Source organism: Schistocerca americana, chromosome 1 (assembly GCF_021461395.2).
Source record: "Schistocerca americana isolate TAMUIC-IGC-003095 chromosome 1, iqSchAmer2.1, whole genome shotgun sequence".
Lineage (NCBI taxonomy): Eukaryota > Metazoa > Arthropoda > Insecta > Orthoptera > Acrididae > Schistocerca > Schistocerca americana.
In genome coordinates, this window is record NC_060119.1 from 965,485,262 (window position 1) to 965,505,838 (window position 20,577).

The 20,577-nt window shown below is 41.6% G+C and overlaps 1 non-coding gene across 1 annotated transcript; it reads left to right on the forward strand.

The window, feature by feature from the left end:
- Positions 1 to 2,927: 2,927 nt before the first annotated feature.
- Trnas-uga lies at positions 2,928 to 3,002 on the forward strand. The gene has a single exon. It is a non-coding gene; the product is annotated as a tRNA-Ser (tRNA).
- The last annotated feature ends 17,575 nt before the right edge of the window (positions 3,003 to 20,577 follow it).

Below are 20,577 nucleotides of genomic sequence, written 5' to 3' on the forward strand. Positions count from 1 at the left end.
TGATTCCGAAGCATGCGTGACCAAACAGCAGATCTGAATTGCGGTCCATTATCTAAAATGACTTTACTAACGTGTCCAACTTCACGTAAGAAATTTTTAACAAAGGCGTTGGATACAGACCGTCCAGTGGCTTTACGTAACGGTGTGAAAGAAACAAATTTTGAAGTAAGTTCAACAGCGACTAGAATGTACGAAAATCCATTAGATATTCTGACAAGCGGTCCCAAGAGATCAACAGCAGCAAATTCTTTTAATTTAGAAGGAATAATAGGAAACAACGGAGCACGATGTGAGATAGTAGATGGTTTCCCTTTTGACAAAGTTTACAAACAGACAAGACTCTTCGAATTCTCTTTTCCATATTGTTAAAATAACAAGTCGTTCGAAGAATATGATAACATTTTCGTGGACCAAAATGTGCGTAGCTGAAATGAATGTACCAAATGAGCTTATTAACAAAATCGTCTGGAATGCAAAGTACCCATAGCTTGTCATCAACAGTGCAGCGTTTGAAGAGTATGTTGTTTCTAACCAGGTAATAATGCCGAATCTGAGTGTGTGTCTCTTCATGCCATTTACTTTTGATGTCTTTCCAACTCGGATCTTTATCTTGCTCATGAGCAATGTCCTTTAAAGATGCGGTGATGAAGTTTTCAAAGGCGACTTTCTGAATGTAAAGAATACTGAAATTTTTCTCGAGGTTGCCTTCTGTGTTACTTTTCTCAAGCCCAGCCGGTGCGTCCGCAACAATGTTCTCCTTGCTGGGAATGTAGACTACTGTGAAGTGGAATTCTTGCAGAAACAATGCCCATCGTTTTAACCTGTCATGATTTAATTTTGAAGACATAAGAAATTGTAATGCACGATGATCACTGTATATTTTTACGTGCTTACCAGAAAGGAAGAAACGGAATTTGTTAAATGCCCAAACGATAGCTAAAGCTTCTAATTCAGTAACGGAATATTTTTTCTCAGATTTTGTTAGCACTCGGCTAGCAAAAGCAATGGTTTCCTGAACAGTAGTGTCATTTTCTGTGGCTTCTTGAAATAAATGGGCACCAAGACCGACTTTAGAAGAATCCGTGCTAAGGCAGAAATCTTGTGACAGATCTGGATGAGCTAGTATTGACGCGTTAAGTAGCTATTCTTTCAAAGAATTGAATTCCAACTGTGCTTGTTCGTCCCAGTTCCAAATAGTATTTTTTCCAGTGAGAGAACAAAGTTTTGGTGTTACAAGAACTTGCATATTCAGAAAACGACGATAAAAATTTACGAGACCTAGAAAACTGCGGACTTGTTTTTTTTGTCGATGGAACTAGAATGGCTCTGATTGCTTCCAACTTTTCAGGATCCGGCTGAATGCCGTCAGAAGTAATAATATGTCCCAAAAACCTCACCTTTGACCTACCGAATTCAGACTTTTCCAAGTTAACTGTAATTACAGATTCTGCAAAAATATGTAACACGCTGTTGAGGATGCGATTGTGTTGTTCCCATGAGGCTTCTGCTATCAGAATATCGTCCACATATAAGGTGATGTGACGTTTTAAGAACTCAGGTAATATGGAATTTAGCCCGTGAATGAATGCTCCCGAAGAAATGTTCAAACCAAAAGGAAGTTTCCGAAACTGATAACAAACGCCGAAACAAAGGAAAGCTGTGTATTTTCTACATTCTGGATGAAGTTCAATCTGATAAAAGCTGGATCTGAGATCAATGGAAGACAACATTTTTACACCATTAAAATTTTGAAGAAGTTCTTCCAACATTTGCGGCCTGTCTGTTTCAGGAATAATGATAGTATTGATTTGTCTCGAATCTAAGACAAGCCTGATCGATCCATTTTTCTTCTCAACAACATATAATGGATTGTTGTATGAGCTTACTGCAGGCTCAATAATGCCCTCGTCAAGCATAGATTGTATTTCTGTTCTAACACGGTCCCTATAATGTGCTGGAATTACGTATGGTCTAACACAAAATTTAGTATGCTCACGAACACGAAATTGGTATCAAATCCCTTGATTGTTCCTGTTTTGTGAGTAAAAACTGTGGAATGTGCTTGTAAAATCTCAAAAAGGTCCTGCCTATCAGTGTCATTACAATTCTCAATTGTTTGAATTTTATTCTGAATTAACTCTTAGTTTCAAATATGCCGTCGATATCATCCATCTCAGTACTTGCAGAGTGATTGTTAGTGTCTAGTTCCGTAGAAAATTCCGAACTGTTGTCTAGCAGAAGGTAAAGCCGATTAATTTCCTCGTCATGGTTTGAGAGCCAATCTTCAAATTTCAAAGCTATTGACCTACCTTCTTTCTCTAAACTTGTTTCAGCATCGTGAAAGTTTAAGATTCCAGAATGAGATTTTCACTCTGCAGCGGAGTGTGCGCTGATATGAAACTTCCTGGCAGATTAAAACTGTGTGCCCGACCGAGACTCGAAATCGGGACCTTTGCCTTTCGCAGGCAAGTGCTCTACCAACTGAGCTACCGAAGCACGACTCACGCCCGGTACTCACCGCTTTACTTCTGCCAGTACCTCGTCTCCTCCCTTCCAAACTTTACAGAAGCTCTCCTGCGAACCTTGCAGAACTAGCACTCCTGAAAGAAAGGATATTGTGGAGACATGGCTTAGCCACAGCCTGGGGGATGTTTCCAGAATGAGATTTTCACTCTGCAGCGGAGTGTGCGCTGATATGAAACTTCCTGGCAGATTAAAACTGTGTGCCCGACAGCGCACACTCCGCTGCAGAGTGAAAATCTCATTCTGGAAACATCCCCCAGGCTGTGGCTAAGCCATGTCTCCACAATATCCTTTCTTTCAGGAGTGCTAGTTCTGCAAGATTCGCAGGAGAGCTTCTGTAAAGTTTGTAAGGTAGGAGACGAGGTACTGGCAGAAGTAAAGCTGTGAGTGCCAAGCGTGAATCGTGCTTCGGTAGCTCAGTTGGTAGAGCACTTGCCCGTGAAAGGCAAAGGTCCCGAGTTCGAGTCTCGGTCGGGCACACAGTTTTAATATGCCAGGAAGTTTCATATCAGCGCACACTCCGCTGCAGAGTGAAAATCTCATTCTGGAAACATCCCCCAGGCTGTGGCTAAGCCATGTCTTCACAATATCCTTTCTTTCAGGAGTGCTAGTTCTGCAAGGTTCGCAGGAGAGCTTCTGTAAAGTTTGGAAGGTAGGAGACGAGGTACTGGCAGAAGTAAAGCTGTGAGTACCGGGCGTGAGTCGTGCTTCGGTAGCTCAGTTGGTAGAGCACTTGCCCGCGAAAGGCAAAGGTCCCGAGTTCGAGTCTCGGTCGGGCACAGAGTTTTAATCTGCCAGGAAGTTTCAAGTTTAAGATTACTTTGTATTCATTCAAAAAGTCTACTCCCAATATAATTTCCGTCGACAATAATGGAACAATGAGAAAGTTCATAGAGAAGCTGTGGCTTTGACAAAAGAATTCTAAGTTGGTTTGTTGGCGTACATCTACATTTTTTCCAAAGCTTGCACCTTGTAATTTAATCTTACGTAACGGAACTGTGGGACAATCTTTCGATTTGTTGCATTTGCTAAAAGCTGTTTCACTAATTACTGAAATAGGACTGCCAGAGTCAAGTACTGCCTTAAATTTTACGCTTTTTACAGTAATCTGAATCACAGGATATGCAATGTTGTTATGTTTTACGTCGTGCTCCTGGATGTCTTCCATTTTTACGTAATTACTAGCTACGGCAGCTGCGTCGTCAGTTTCATAAGTACGTTTTGTGGCTGCCAGCGGTATGAGTCATTGCCTATTGTGTCTTTGTTGGCGTGGGTCGTTATTGGGATTCAGAGACCTAACTACTACAAATTCACCTTGTCGAGAGGGCCCTGCTCTGTTTGAATCCCGCCAGTTCTGATGCAATTCAGGTCTGTCGTTACGGTCATATCGTCTGTCGTCATGTCGGTAGATTCCATAGTTTCTTTCTTGTCGGTCACGTGGTGGAGAATTTCTCCCTGAATCGTAACTGTGCGCTAGACCGTTGCGTCTAAAGTTATTCTGTCTACCTTGATAATAATTATTTTGGTTCCCAAATTGTCTGTTTCTGTGATTGTCTCTGTGATAGTTACTACTGCGGAGAGGTGATCTTTCCCTGTAATTATTACTACTCTGCCAATGGTTGTCGTATGGGTGGTGTCTGTTTTGGTCACGATTTGTGTCGTGAGAATTGCCTTGTCGTGTCCAGTTATCATTTCATTCATCGTGGAATTGTGACGGATGTGACCTGTAATTGTTGTGTTCCTGTTTTCGAGTCCCGCGATTGTCAGTGTCAATTTCTAATTCTCGTAAGAGTCCCTGAAAAGCTTCAATGTCGTCTTTGCAACGTCCTGCCAAAATAATATGTCGTAAATGTTCAGGTAATTTGAATCGCGTATCGGTCATTGTTACGTCGTTTCGGCGATTCCATTTCAAAATTCGGTGCACCTTGCCAATTTCTTTTATAATTTCCGAAATGTCCTGTGTTATTATTTTGTGGTTGTTCCGTATTTCTATGTCCCTCTTCCCGTACTGGAGCGCGAGTGTCCTCTGAAATATGTAATTCTTGTATTACTTGTGCCAACTGATCTTGTACTTCCCAGATTTCTCTTTCGTACTGTGTATTGATTTGATTTTGATTTTGTTTGAATTTTCTAATTTGTTCATACTCTTCAGTGTCCGTGAAGGCCACAGGTATTGTGTCATTCAGATCATCATCTACCTTTGTAGATAAGTTAGTGAACTGATCTGAAAGTTCGGCTACTTTATCCGATAGTGAAATTATTTCCTCTGTGTGTTTTTCTGAACCAAGTTTCAGAGTGTCCATTTGTGTTGAAATCGTATCTACCGTGTCCTTTAATTTTTCCTGAGTTTTTGCAAGTTGCGTAACCGAATCGGTAGATGCAACTGAGTCAATTGTAGCCCACAGGGTCTCATGATTTTCATGAACAATTGTTTGCAGTTCTTTTACTACTGCTTCATGATTCTGTAATGCATTTTCATGACGCGAAAAAATAAGTTGGGAAATGCTCACAAATTTGTGTTTTTACGTCATTACTGACTTTTTGACATTTCGATTCAATGTTATGTAACTCAGTAGTTAAATCTTCACGTGTTTGTTCAAGTGTGGTGTCTAACTTCCGAAGATTTTGTTCCATTGTGTATAACTGTTGTTGTTCCATTGTGTCTAACTTTTGAAGCTTTTGCTGTGTTTGTCTCTGATTTTGTTCCACTGTGTCTAACTTTCGCAGATTTTGTTCCATTGTGTCTAACCTTTGAAGCTTTTGCTGTATTTGTCTCATTTGTTGTATTAATTGTAATAAGAATGCACTGGAGTCTGAAACATGTTCCTCAGTGCCTTTCGGCAGTGAATTTGCACCGGCAACATTCACATTTAGACAAGCAGAAAATGTGTCTTGACCTATTTGAGAAAATGGTGAGGACGCAAAACCTGAATCTACAGTATTTGCAAGATTGTGTCCTGTCATTTCGGATTCCTGAGGCGAGCTGTTGCTGACCGATCGATTGATAATGCTTCCCTGTTCACTAATTGTTTCACTGCCTACACCATTATTTGCAGCCCGCTCCATTTCCCTATGCACAATTACCAAATCACTAGTTTGAACATTAGTTAATTCATTACACGGTGGCGCTAACACACTGCTTTCGTCTTCACTGTCATTTCTCAGTTTACTTTGGAGCCTAGTGTTACGTTTTTCACGCGCCATTATTGTCACAATATTTCACACGACAACACAGAAAAGCACAATTTGAAGAGCAAAATAAGAAAACACATTAACATAGCACTGAAAATAATATCTAGTTAATTGCAAACGCAGCTGCGAAATACTTGGTGCAAATCTACATGCATGCCACAACAACAATGAAAGACTGCAACTACAAAGGAGATTCTCTCTACAATTACGCGCTAGCAATAAACAATAGCTACACTAATTACACAAACTACAAGAAAAAATCAGAAGATTCCAGTGAGGTATCCTCGGCTAAGGGTCGACATATGAAACGTCCCCTTAGAAAAATTATACATGACTGTGTTTAAACTGACGCATAATATTCTTTAGCGCAATGCAATCTGACTTTCAATAATCCCTACAAAAGAATGGCCCTGACTAACATTAACCTATACCTTTCACAAATCACTTACCTCACAAACATCTTAGTTACTCGAACTACTGCAATACAGCGAGCGCCACTACTGCCAGCTAAATAAAAGATTCAAACTACGGAAGGCACTAACTACTGATAGGCATAGTTAGCAAATGAAAGATTTTAATAGAGAACAAACAATGTGTTTACCTTACTAGTGTTCAAAAGTCATAATATATATAGCAGTTCTTGACATCCAGTCTTACAAATTTCAAAACTCCGCCATCTCTCTCCCCACATCCACAACTGCTGGCGGCTCACCTCCAACTGCGCAACGCTACGCGCTGTTAACAGCTGACAGCCCAACACTATAATAGCGAATATTACAACAATGCCACCCAGCCACAGACTGCACACAGCACAGCCAATGATTTTCATACAGAGCGCTACGTGGCTAACAGCGTACTTACAAGAGTCATCAAGAGTAAAATGTCGGCGTTGACGGGCCTAGGCAAGGCTTAAACCTTTGTGTCGTGTAGTCATCAAGGTTACACGAGGTGATACTTGTTGATGGCCCAGCATTGAAATCTGCAGCAATTTGAAGAAGGGATGCACTTTTGTCACGTTGAACGATTCTCTTCAGTCGTCGTTGGTCGTGTTCTTGCAGGATCTTTTTCCGTCCGCAGCGATGTCGGAGATTTGATGTTTTACCGGATTCCTGATATACACGGTACACTCGTAAAATGGTCGTACGGGAAAATCTCTACGTCATGGCTGTCTCGGAGATGGTGTGTCCCATCGCTCGTGCGCCGACAAAAACCTGCCATTGTAGCAGCTGTAACCGATCTAAGAACTGCACCTGACTCTTATCGTCCTCTATAGGCATTGCCGATGGCAGCGCCATCTTCTGCCTTTTTATGTATATCTGTATTTGAAAACGCATGCCTATACCAGTTTTCTGGGGCTTCAGCGTATAATTGGAAGACAGACATTTCGGAACCAGATTTGAAACTGTAAGACATTTCCAGGGGCATGTTGGACCCTGACCACTATTTTTTGATTTTGAACTGCAGATTAAAACTAAAGGAACTGCCAAAACGTGTGTAATTAAGGAGATGGGACATAAATGTACTGAAAGAACCACAGGTTGCTGAGATTTTCAGAGCAAGCATCACACAACGATTAACTAAAACAGTGAAATGGACACTGTAGGAGACGGATGGGTACCTTTAAGAGAGGCAATAGTGACGGCAACAGAGGATCAAATACTGAAAAAGACAAGGTCTAGTAGAAACCCTTGGATAACACAGTAGATATTGAATGTAATTGATGAAAAGAGAAAATATAAAAATGAATGGCTAAAGGGCAGGTGTAAAGATTGAGAAGCTTGTTTCACTAGGGGTAAGATAGGTATCACCTAATAGAAAACTAAAGAGGCTTTTGTAGAAAAAGGAAGCAGCATTATGAATATCAAGAGCTCGGATGAAAAACCCGTCCTATGCACAGAAGGGAAAGCTGAAAGGTGGAATGAATATACAGAGAGGCTATACAAGGGAGATGAAATTGTAGGCAATATTACAGAAATGGCAGAGGACTTAGATGATGGGCATGATACTGCAAGAAGAATTTAATAGAGCAGTGAAAGACCTAAACTGAAACAAGGCCGCGAGAGTAGACGACGTTTCGTCAGAACTACCGATAGCGTTGTGAGAGCGAGCCGTAACAAAACTCTACCATCTGGTGTGCAAGATGTATGACACATGTGAAATAGCCTCAGACGTCAAGAAGAATGTAGTAACTCTAGTTCCAAAGAAAGCAGGTGCTGAGAGATATGAAAATTACCGGCGTATCAGTTTAAGAAGTCATGGTGGCAAAATACTAACACGAATTCTTTACAGAAGAATTCAAAAACTGGTTGAAGCCTATCTTGGGTAAGTTCAGTTTGGATTCAGGAGAAATCTAGGAACATACGATGGAATACTGACCCTACGACTTCTCATAGAAGATATGTTGAGGAAAGCTAAAACTACGTTTACAGCATTTGTAGACTTAGAGAAAGATTTTGACAATGCTGACTGCATCATTCTCTTTGAAATTCTGCAGGAAGCAGGGTAGGAGTAGGGAGAAAAAGTTTGTTTACAACTTATACAGAAATCAGAGGGCTGTTATAAACAGTTGAGGGGCATGAAAGGGAAGTAGTGGTTAAAAGGGATTAGACAGGTCGCAGCCGACCCCGATGTTACTTAAACTATAAATTAAGGAAACGGAAGAAAAATTTGCAGTAGGAATGGAAGATCGTGGAGAAGAAATGCGACTTGGAGGATTACCAGGACCTGTATTTTTGTCAGAAGCAGCAAAGGAATTGGAAGAACAGTTGAACGGAACTGCCAGTGTCTTGAAATGAGCATTTTAGATGAACACCAAAGAAAGCAAAACAAGAATAAAGGAATATAGTCGAATTAAATCGGGTAATGCTGAAGAATTAGATTAGGAAATGATTCACTTAAAGTAGTAGATGAGTTTTGTTATTTGGTCAATAAAATAAGTGATGGAAAATGTATTCCGACAGGGGGAAGAAAACCGTTTCTAAAGAAGAGAAATTTGTTAATATCGAATGTAGACTTAAGTTGTAGGAAAAGTTTTCTGAAAATATTTGTCTGGAGTGCAGTCAAGTATCGAAGTGAGTCATGAAAAATAAACAGTTTAGACAAGAAGAGCATAGCAGCTTTTGAAATATGATGCTCAAGAAGAATGCTGAGGATTGGGTAGATCTCTTAGCTAATAAGGAGGTAGTGAATAGAGTTAGGGAGACAAGAAATTGGTGGCGCAACTTGAATAAGGATGGGATCGGTTTGTAGGAGACATTCTGAGACATACCAGGATCTCCAATTTAATGTTGGAGTGATGTCATCATCATCTCCTTCCGAGGATTAGGTGTTATAATCATCTCTTCCGGTCTCTATCATCCATCCACCCATCTCGTACGAGGTCTACCTAGTTCTCTCTTTCCAGTCAAGCTATACCTCATTATCTTTTTTGGCAATCTGTTTCCTGTCATTCTATCAACATCATCTTTCCATTTCATTTTATTCTCTCATATCTTGTCAATGACTGAAAATTTTTAAAACTGATCTTATTGTTTAATTCCTTATTTTGTCAATTTTATTACAGCCTCATATATATCTCATGAACTTAATCTCTTCTGCTTGTATAAGTGATTCTTGGTTTTTTGTTACTCACTATGATTCGAAACCATATACAAGAGTAGGTACAGCCATACACTTTATAGAATTTCATTTGTGTTTCTTTTCTTGTTTTTATTCCCAAATTTTTTCCAATTATTCTGCAGATAACTTGATATTTTTTAACTTTCTTCTCAATGTCATTATCAGAGCTGAAGCTAATATCACATCTTAGAAAACTGAAGTGGGAAACATGTTCTAAAATTTTCGTATTTATTATTTTCGATCTGGTTTGATTCTTTCCTTTCAAATCCATTATCTTGGTCTTACTTGCAGATGTAGTTAAGTTTTTGTGTGTATTGCGTTTTGGCTCTATCTACATACTGACATTTGTAAATTATCTTCTGTTTACTGTGTAATTATCTGGTCATCAGCACATATAGGGGTATGTAATGATTCGTTGGAACCTCTTTTAATTCCTAAGTGTATTTCATTTTTCCACTTCATAACCAGGTTGTCAATATATAAATTAAATAAAGTGGGTCATAGACTGCAACCGTTCGAACACCTTGATTTATTAAAATCCCATCTAATATTTTCGAACCTCAACTTACAAATAGTTTTGTATTTACATGTAGACTCTTCATGGTGCTAGTAAGATGTTTAGGAAAATGTTTCAGTTCTAGTATATTCCACACAAGCAATATTATTACATTATCAAAGGCTTTCTCAAAATCAATGAACGCTAAATGCGTATCTTAGCCCAATTCCTCAGGTTTTTCAATAATTTGTCGTACAATAAATATATTATCACTTCACGAGCTTCCCTTTCTGAAGACTGATTGTTCTTCTGAGATTATTGCATTAGCGATAATTTGTAGCCTTTGATTAAGCATTTTCCTCGTAAAATTTATATCCTGCATCTAGTAAATTTGTTCCTCTATAATCTCCTGTGTCTTTCCTATTCTCTTTTCTAAAATACAAATTACTTCATAAGACCGTTGTCTCAGCGTGCTATATTTAGCTTTTTATACAGTAACTTCCAACCTGTTACAAAGGAGCCAAATATAACACCTGGAAAATGGAAATGAAGTCCCATGCTGCTTTACAGAGCGTAGGGGAACGATGCGGGAGACCCGCACCGCCTTACTAGGCAAGGTCGTAATGGAGGTGGTTTGCCGTTGCCTTCCTCCGACCGTAATGGGAATGAATGATGATGATGAAGAGGACACAACAACACCCAGTCATCTCGAGGCAGGGAAAGTTCCTGACCCCGCCGGCAATCGAACCCGGGACCCCGTGCTCAGGAAGCGAGAACGCTACCGCGAGACCACGAGGGGCGGATGCTAGTAAATGCCAAATATGACCTAAAATGGCAGTATAGTGTTAGCCTCTGGGAGGAATTTTGAATTTGACAGCGTGTTACCTAACAGAATGTGGGTATCTGACGCGAATATCGTGTTTTTAGCAACTGGTAGAAAACAGAAAAAACTAATTTTGTTAAAAGCTACAGTAACAGAATTCTTGTAACTGACATAATAAAACGGTCGCCAGCCTAATTAGGCATAACAATGTGGAAACATTATTTTGGATAAATCTATCTTCACATGTGCAAAAGAAAATTTCATTACTTCCTTCTCAATGAAGTGCAATGAACCTCTACTGTAACCAGACGAACTACACAGTGAATTGCAGTAGTTATGAGTAGCATATATAAGCAATCACAAAAATGAACAGATACTTTATCCCTGTTAACCACAATCTCCACTCCTACCTTTCAATAATGTAACACATATGAATTGTTCTCAAAGACAACGCAAGACTAAATAGCACCTGACAAAAGTTCAAGTTTGATTAACACACAAAAGCAGATCACAAAAGTAACAAGACAGCACTATTCACATACCTTTTAGATACTCTCTTTCAGATAAGCAATTCAGGTTCCTTTAACTAGAATTCAACTATTCATATGGTTTTCTTTCTAATATAAAAGATTGGAATGGAGGCCCACAAACTATCCCCTCTTTATAAAAGTAAACTATACACAGTTTTCAGAAAATAGTTTGCTTTATGATAGCAGCTTATTTACACTCCTGGAAATTGAAATAAGAACACCGTGAATTAATTGTCCCAGGAAGGGGAAACTTTATTGACACATTCCTGGGGTCAGATACATCACATGATCACACTGACAGAACCACAGGCACATAGACACAGGCAACAGAGCATGCACAATGTTGGCATTAGTACAGTGTATATCCACCTTTCGCAGCAATGCAGGCTGCTATTCTCCCATGGAGACGATCGTAGAGATGCTGGATGTAGTCCTGTGGAACGGCTTGCCATGCCATTTCCACCTGGCGCCTCAGTTGGACCAGCGTTCGTGCTGGACGTGCAGACCGCGTGAGACGACGCTTCATCCAGTCCCAAACATGCTCAATGGGGGACAGATCCGGAGATCTTGCTGGCTAGGGTAGTTGACTTACACCTTCTAGAGCACGTTGGGTGGCACGGGATACATGCGGACGTGCATTGTCCTGTTGGAACAGCAAGTTCCCTTGCCGGTCTAGGAATGGTAGAACGATGGGTTCGATGACGGTTTGGATGTACCGTGCACTATTCAGTGTCCCCTCGACGATCACCAGTGGTGTACGGCCAGTGTAGGAGATCGCTCCCCACACCATGATGCCGGGTGTTGACCCTGTGTGCCTCGATCGTATGCAGTCCTGATTGTGGCGCTCACCTGCACGGCGCCAAACACGCATACGACCATCATTGGCACCAAGGCAGAAGCGACTCTCATCGCTGAAGACGACACGTCTCCATTCGTCCCTCCATTCACGCCTGTCGCGACACCACTGGAGGCGGGCTGCACGATGTTGGGGCGTGAGCGGAAGACGGTCTAACGGTGTGCGGGACCGTAGCCCAGCTTCATGGAAACGGTTGCGAATGGTCCTCGCCGATACCCCAGGAGCAACAGTGTCCCTAATTTGCTGGGAAGTGGCGGTGCGGTCCCCTACGGCACTGCGTAAGATCCTACGGTCTTGGCGTGCATCCGTGCGTCGCTGCGGTCCGGTCCCAGGTCGACGGGCACGTGCACCTTCCGCCGACCACTGGCGACAACATCGATGTACTGTGGAGACCTCACGCCCCACGTGTTGAGCAATTCGGCGTTACGTCCACCCGGCCTCTCGCATGCCCACTATACGCCCTCGCTCAAAGTCCGTCAACTGCACATACGGTTCACGTCCACGCTGTCGCGGCATGCTACCAGTGTTAAAGACTGCGATGGAGCTCCGTCTGCCACGGCAAACTGGCCGACACTGACGGCGGCGGTGCACAAATGCTGCGCAGCTAGCGCCATTCGACGGCCAACACCGCGGTTCCTGGTGTGTCCGCTGTGCCGTGCGTGTGATCATTGCTTTTACAGCCCTCTCGCAGTGTCCGGAGCAAGTATGGTGGGTCTGACACACCGGTGTCAATGTGTTCTTTTTTCCATTTCCAGGAGTGTACTTCCCCACTTAAGATCGTTTACCTCGCAAAACTTTGAAACAATATGCACTGGTAATAGTCTCTACAGACTTCAAGCATAACTTCAAGTAAAAATTACACTTTCAATAGCATCAGAACCTAGTGCTTTATAATACCACTTGTGAAGCAAGTGATTTTCACTGATAACATTTCATGTAGCTGACTTTAAAACACTGACTCTTGTAAAATACAAACAAACCAGAACACATTAGAGACACTCATAGATTCAACAACCAATGCCTCCCTTTATATCACTGAAATTAACAATCCAACTACTCACCTCTATATCTTTTTGTATTCAGAACTATGCACAGCCAAATTACACAGACGACCATCAGTTCTTCACACACAGGGCACTCGGATACCAGTTATTATGAGGAGAAGACCCTGATAGGCATCACGAAAGGAAACAACTCATGGTTCGAACACAAGGCTTAGTACTATTTGCGCTACTATTGCAAAGTAATTCACACAAATACTCTGATTTACACTGTCACACAGCCCCAACCTCTTGGACCTGACGAAGTGGTGGTGCAACAGTGGTGGCGAGCCCCTCGCGGCTACCTGATCTCTCCCCCAGCAATAATATGCTGTATTAAACTCTTCTTGGCGACGCGAACACCATTTCTAGAGCCATCTCCAGTGCGAGAGCACCATTTTACGACCGCAACCACACCCGAGGCCATTCCATCTCCAATTAGGTACTGGACGCCTCGCTCGGCACCCTCGCTGTTCACTCATCGGCCGCTGGATACTGACTCCTTACTGTGTTCTCTCGCTTGCCTCCCAGATTGAGCGCCAATTCCACCTTTTGGCGCGCGCCAACTCACATCCGTTGCGGAGAGGAAGTACTATGTCTTTTTATTATACAATGCAAGTTCGTAAGTATGAACCAGTTTTTCACATTATTATTTCCTTTACGTAAACATACCTATTTTAGAAAGTCTCATTATTTAAATACACAGTTACAGTTCTACATAACGTATTTCGTAAAACTCTATTTCCTTACAGAAGTCTATGATATTAATCAGTGAAGTGAAAATGCTTTACAATTCACATCATTAATTACACTGAACAACTGGTCCCTATCCATCATGGTGTTACAACTTTAGCTCTGTTCCATTCTACAGGTACAGAACAGTTCTTCCAACACAGAGTTAAAAAACGGAGGAAGGAAAGTTCTAAAATTGTTCCATGTTCGATTAATTCCACATTAATACCACATAGGCCAGTAGCTTTCCTGTTTTTTGATGGATTTAACGCTGCTTTTAATTTTTTATGTCTATTTGATCCAAAGGGTTATTACCAATTATCACAGAATAACTTTCTTCACTATCCTCATCATACTATTTATTGATTTATTATTAGTTCCTTTAATCCCTTATGTGGAGTATAGGACTGCAACAAAGGACCGCCATCTTGTTCTGCCTTTTTCTAGTATTTTCACTTCTTCCCATCCTATTCTTTGCTGTTGACCTTCTGCTTCAACTGATCTTCTTCACGTACATTTGAGAGTGCCTCGTCTCCGTCGTCCCTAGGGGATCCATTAAAGTGCTTCCTTCTCAGTAAGTTCATTTGGTCTCCTAAGTGTGTGTCCCAACCACCTCCACTTCCTTATTATTTGCAGTTCAGTTGGCTTCTGGCTGGTTCTTTCCCAGAGTGTTCCGTCAGAGTGTTAGATTAGGCCACTGTATCCCAAGGATGTTCCTGAGACATCTGTTGTTGGATATCTGCAGCTTGTGGATTAGCTGTTTCGTCACTCCTCACGTTTCACAACCATATAGAAGCAAAGATTTTACATTACTTTCAAAAATCCGCAATTTCGTCCTCAATGTTATTACCTTCACCTCCAGAGAACGGAGAGTTGTAAAAGCGCCTTTCGCTTCGTTGACGCGGCTTTTAATGTCCTCTGTTACACCACCAGGTGGTGTAATCATGCTTCGAAGGTAGCAACACTTATACACTCTTTCGGTTATCTGGCTCCCAAGCTTAAGATCAGTGGCATTATCATTTGTCCGCATGTCTTTTGTTTTTTGGGCATTAATATTCAAACCGACTTTCTTCGTCGCAGATTTCCGATCTTTTAGTTTCTCTTTCATGTCGTTGAGGCCGTGAGATAGAAGGTAAAGTTCATCTGCAAAATCTCTGTAATGGTTTATCCATTTATGTTCTGTTGTTTGTTAGTGTTTGCAGTATTTTCTCCATTTTATTCATATGCCTCAAAAGTTTGAACGCTATATTCTGTCATCCAAGAAGGTCATGTACTACATTAGCAATGAATCTTTCACAGGATTCATTATGGTATCTCTTTATTATAGTCTTTGTTTTATTATTCTCATGTTTATATATTTCCAAGGTTTCATTTGTTTGTGTTTGTAAACAGGCGTTATAAACATTCTGTTTTTCTTTAATATTGTCAGCGATTTCTGTATTCTGTATTTTCACCCCCCTTTTCCGCTTTGATACTTTACTTTTATCTCGTACCTCATTAGCTGTTTTCAAAATTGCTGTTTTTAATCTTTCCCATTCTCCTTCAATATCGTCTTAAGTTTCAACCAATTGCAAGTCTTCACTGGTATGAGTTCCTTATGCTTCCTTCCTGTAGAATATGAACATTGTATTTCAAGTTTCGGCTTTGGATTTTCTTTACATTAGTTGTTTCCTCCACCTTGCCCATATTTCAATCTTCGAAGTAACTAGGAAGTTATCAGGGTCTGTATCATTACCTCGAAACACACGAGTGTCTCGAATATGTGAGCTCATTTGTTCATTAGCTATCACACAGTCCATTACTGGGCATGCACCTCTTCCACTCCAGGTGTATTTAATCACGTCTTTCTGTCTCAAGAAGGTATTTGTAATATTTGGCTGATTAAATGTAACAAACTCTCTTAATTTCTTATTATTTTCATTTAAAGCTATTTCGCCAAACATGCCTATTCTGTTTGCTATTAGTACCTTTCAAATTCTTGCATTTAAGTCTTCTAATAGTAACAAATGATCAGTTTCATTATGTTTCATAAAATATTTCAAAATCATCGCATTTTCGTTTCTCAGGTGCATGCTATGACGCGTAAATGTACTCTATCAATTCTGAATCAAGCAGTTATTGTCCTTTCATTTATTTAGTCATAAAAATTGTTCATTTCATTTTCCATCGGTAAGAATACCTCCTCCAATCGCTACTCATTTCATTTCTTCGATTCCACTGTCAGTTAACGTGTAATTATTTAAATCTTTCTTTCCTTTCAGTTTCTTCTTTATTGCTATTATTCCAGAAATGTGTGTATTTATTTATTTCAAGTTTTCTATAAACTCTAATTGCTTTGTTTAAAACCTCCTCTTGTATTCCAGGTACCTACTCATAATATGTCTTCATCACCAACTTGTTTTCCTTTATCATGGCCTTATCGTTGGAGAAATATCTGACTTATTTCTTAGAGACTTACGAGTTATGTTTTTTTTTTATGCAGTTGTGTAACCAGCCCACTGCACAACCCACACCCAAGGGGACCGGGTCTTAAGTCAGAGTAGCTACTCCTAGGTAGAATGCCGACCGGGGCTTAACAGATCTACATACCCTTTTCTTCTCTGTTAAGTAAACCCAGACCGACAGGGCTGCTGCTCCCGTTCTTGGAGTCATTGTAGGGAGCACTTGGTCATACATTTCGTCGCCGAACGTTGCAGTCTTCGCAGTAACCGTGGCAAGGGACGCTGACCCGGTCCGGGTGAATCAAGGTTTTTAAAGAGGTCTTACACCTCCTTTCTAAAACGGGCATGGGGCCGGCTGTGGAGGGAGGGAAGTGGAGGGGGAAGGGAATGGTAAAAATCGTAGAGGGAGAGCAAGAAATGAATACAGTAGGCAGATTCAGAACGATGTAGGGGCAGTAGTTATTCGTAGAGGAGGAGACTTGCACAAAATAGAGTAGCGTGGAGAGCTGCATCAAACAAGTCTTCGGACTGAAGACGACAACTACAACAATAACAACAGTTCAGTGTCGGTATTTGAGTTTACGTTTTGTCAGATTGTCTTTTGGAGACAGTGAGTGGAGTTGCGGACGCTAGAAAATGGAGTGGCGACTGGAGAAGTCGGATTAATTCCGACATATTCTCCTGCCAGAGTTCAGCAGAGGGGTCACAGCAGGGAAGGCAGCCATAAACATTTGCTTCGTGTATAAGCGTAATTTCATTCGACAGAGCACGACAAGAAATTTTTTTTTTTTTTTTCGTCTTAAGGAAGATCGTTTTGACATCTGTGACTCTACACCTTCAGGGAGACGTTCGGGATTCGATGAAGTACCTTTAAACGCATTAATCCATAGTTATCCACGTCATTGTACTCGATAACTGGAAAATGTGATGAACTGTAATCATTCCCCCATCGTGCGAGATTTGCACGCTATGGGGACGGTTCAAAAATCGGATGTATGGGTACCGCACGCTCAAAATCACAAAAGTCAGTGGATAGCCATATGTGCATCTCTGCTTCAAAAAATGTTCAAATGCGTGTGAAATCTTATGCGACTTAACTGGTAAGGTCATCAGTCCCTAAGCTTACACACTACTTAACCTAAATTATCCTAAGGACAAACACACACACCCATGCCGGAGGGAGGACTCGAACCTCCGCCGGGACCAGCCGCACAGTCCATGACTGCAGCGCCCTAGGCCGCACGCCTAATCCCGCGCGGCCATCTCTGCTTATTCGTCATCAATAGACCTATGGACAGCACCGACCATTCCCACGCTATATCATTACTGGTGACGAGAAATGGTGTCTTTATGCTAACATAACAAAAAAAACCAATCGTTGAGTTCAAAAAAGCAGCAAATCCCCATACAAAGGCCTGCGCGCATCCACTAAAGAAAATGTTACGCATCTGGTGGAACAACGACGGTGTGGTGTACCACAAATTGCTTGCTGGAGATTTAGTAGTCAATGCTGACATTTACTGTCAACAACGAAGACGTCTTGCAGGCGTATTCCAAGAATACGCCTACTCACTTTCTGCTGCACTGACAAAATACAATACACAGCAGTTGTGTTGAGAAGCCATTCCACACCCACCTTATTCGGCTAATCTTGCACCCTCAGATAGTCTTCTCTTCCTTCAAGGAACCTCCTTTCCGGTTGAAAATACGTTCCGAACACGACTCGGCGAATTCTTCGCCTGAAAGATGGTTCAAATGGCTGTGAGCGCTATGGGACTTAACTTCTGAGGTCATCAGTCCCCTAGAACTTAGAACTACTTAAACCTAAGTAACCTAAGGACATCACACACATCCATTCCCGAGGCAGGATTCGAACCTGCGACCGTAGCGGTCGCGCGGTTCCAGACTGTAGCGCCTAGAACCGCTCGACCACCCCGGCCGGATGTCGCCTCAAAGCCACGCGATTTCTACTGTCACGGGATCGAAAAGTTACGCCAGTGTTGACAGAGTATTGTAAGTAGTGAAGAAGACTATATTACTGACTAAAGTCTCTACTACGGGTGAGTGTTGTGTTTATTAAACTTACGAATAAACGCTAAGAACTTACGTATCAACTCAACAGAAGGCAAATGAGCAGGGAACATAAACGGTAATCCTGGGAATAATGGCAACAGTGTTCCTCTGAAGCTCAATTAAGTGAATTTAGAAGACCACCAACTCAGGTAGACTGCGTATCAGGTGTACGGTTTTATACCATATTTTCCCCATAAGGACCGTAAATACAAGGTGCACACGGACAGAATTTTCATATTTCGTATGTGTATGAAACAGATAACGAGAGACTGCTGACTGAAATTAATATTCGATCAAAACGGCATTTGATCTAAATTACTCGGTAAACGAAAATCTTAAATTCTCTCAAAATAATCTTATTATTATATGCACTAGTGGACGCAGACTCTGAAGACAATAGCAGTCGGTTTTAAAAGGAAAACAATAGTTCTCAATGCAATTTCTCAGGATTCTTTTCCCACCATCTTTGCAAGCTCTGTATATTTCTTTTGTGTTCCTGGCGCAAAAGAAAAGGAAGTTCGAGAGGCACAGAAATGTTTTAATGAGGCTTAGCACTGTAGATAGAGGTAACTTAATTCTGGGAAAATATCTGATAATTGCATTTCAATGTGATCGGTAACGAAGCGAAAACTCTTTCGTTACGTTGACAGAAGGAACACTTGTTCATTCAAGATGGGTAATACTGGAAGTCAATTTGAAAAAGTGAATTCAGTTAATCATTTGCACTGTGAATTACTTTTAGATGTCACAGTTGCTCGGGAAATGCTTTACACTGGCCTTTGCTCCAAGAATGCAAATGAAAGTCAATACCTCAGCAAATACACGTCTCCGGTTACACATTACTGTGTGCTTATTTTCTTTTAATGCAGAGTCCGCTATAGGCGGCTGTCGCCACGTAGCTTCATATTGAATATGAACATTTTTTATCAGCATTACTTAACATACACATGATCCTTGTCTCAGGACAACTGTAAGACATAGAATGTGAAGACAGCGCGGCACCCTCAACAGCGTACTGTTCATTCTCTTGCGGAATTTGGATTTCAGACGAACAGCAGAAGGAGGAGGACAATAACAGTTACCACATTGATATACGATGGGCGTTCAGTAAATAACACAACACCTTTTTCTTCTGAAAGCAGATGGGTGTTATTCAGGACTGCAGTACATCGATCATTCTCCACTCTTGTGGCCAAGAAACCCTATTTTTCAAAATACAGTCCGTTCGATGCGATGGTCTTACGCCGACTTGATGGGAGGTTCTGTATGCCCGCATGTTACCACTCTACTGGTTCATGTCGGAACCGATGTCTTGTTCCATCAACAACATCCTCATTATTCAGGTACTGCTTTCTGCGAAATGCATCCGTCATTGGGCCGAGTGGATGGAAGTCAGAAAGCACGAGATGAGGGCTGTTGGGAGGATGAGGAAGAACAGTTCATTGAAGTTTTGTGACCTCCTCTCGGTTGTGCAGCCTTGGTTGGGGTTTTTTGCGTTCCCATTGAGAACGAGAAGTTCGTTTGCATTTTTGCGTCGACGAACACGCTGAAGTCGTTTCGCCAGTCTCCTAAGGGTTGCACAGTACCCTTCAGAGTTGGTCGTTGTATCTTGTGGAAGGAATCAAACAGAATAACGTCTTCACAGTCCCAGAAAGCTGAGTGTGCGGCTCTGAGCTTTTTCTTCGGAGGAGATGTGATGTGGGGCCACTCCACCACTTGACGTTGATTTTCCAGTTCCAAATGATTAAGCCATGTTTCGTCGCCTGTGACGTTTGATATAAAATGTCACGATTGTCTTCGTAACGCCCGAGGAGCTACTCACAGAATGTTCTTCCTTGCTCTTTATGGTCTTACGTTAGGTGGCGAAGAATCGAGCGGGCACACAACTTTGAGTGCCATAACTGGTGGACGAGCGTATTAGCACTACCAACAGAGATGTCCTTTAGTACAGCGAGGTGTCTGATTGTGATCCGTCCATCATCTCTAATGAGAGTGCCCGGACCTTCCAACATTGCGGGAGTCACCGCCGTATGCGTTTGGCCGGCACGTGGGAGATGAGGCGGGTTTGCACGACCTTATTGCGGTGATGACAGACACCTTACCCAACGGCTCACCGGGGTTTTTATCACTGCCAGGGCTCCGTAGATATTTTGCAAACTCTTATGAGCATCAACGAAGTTCTCGTTTTTCGCCAAAAGATAGTCGTTGACAGCTCTCTGCATGGAATGCATCTCCGTTGCTAGCGGGTTTTTG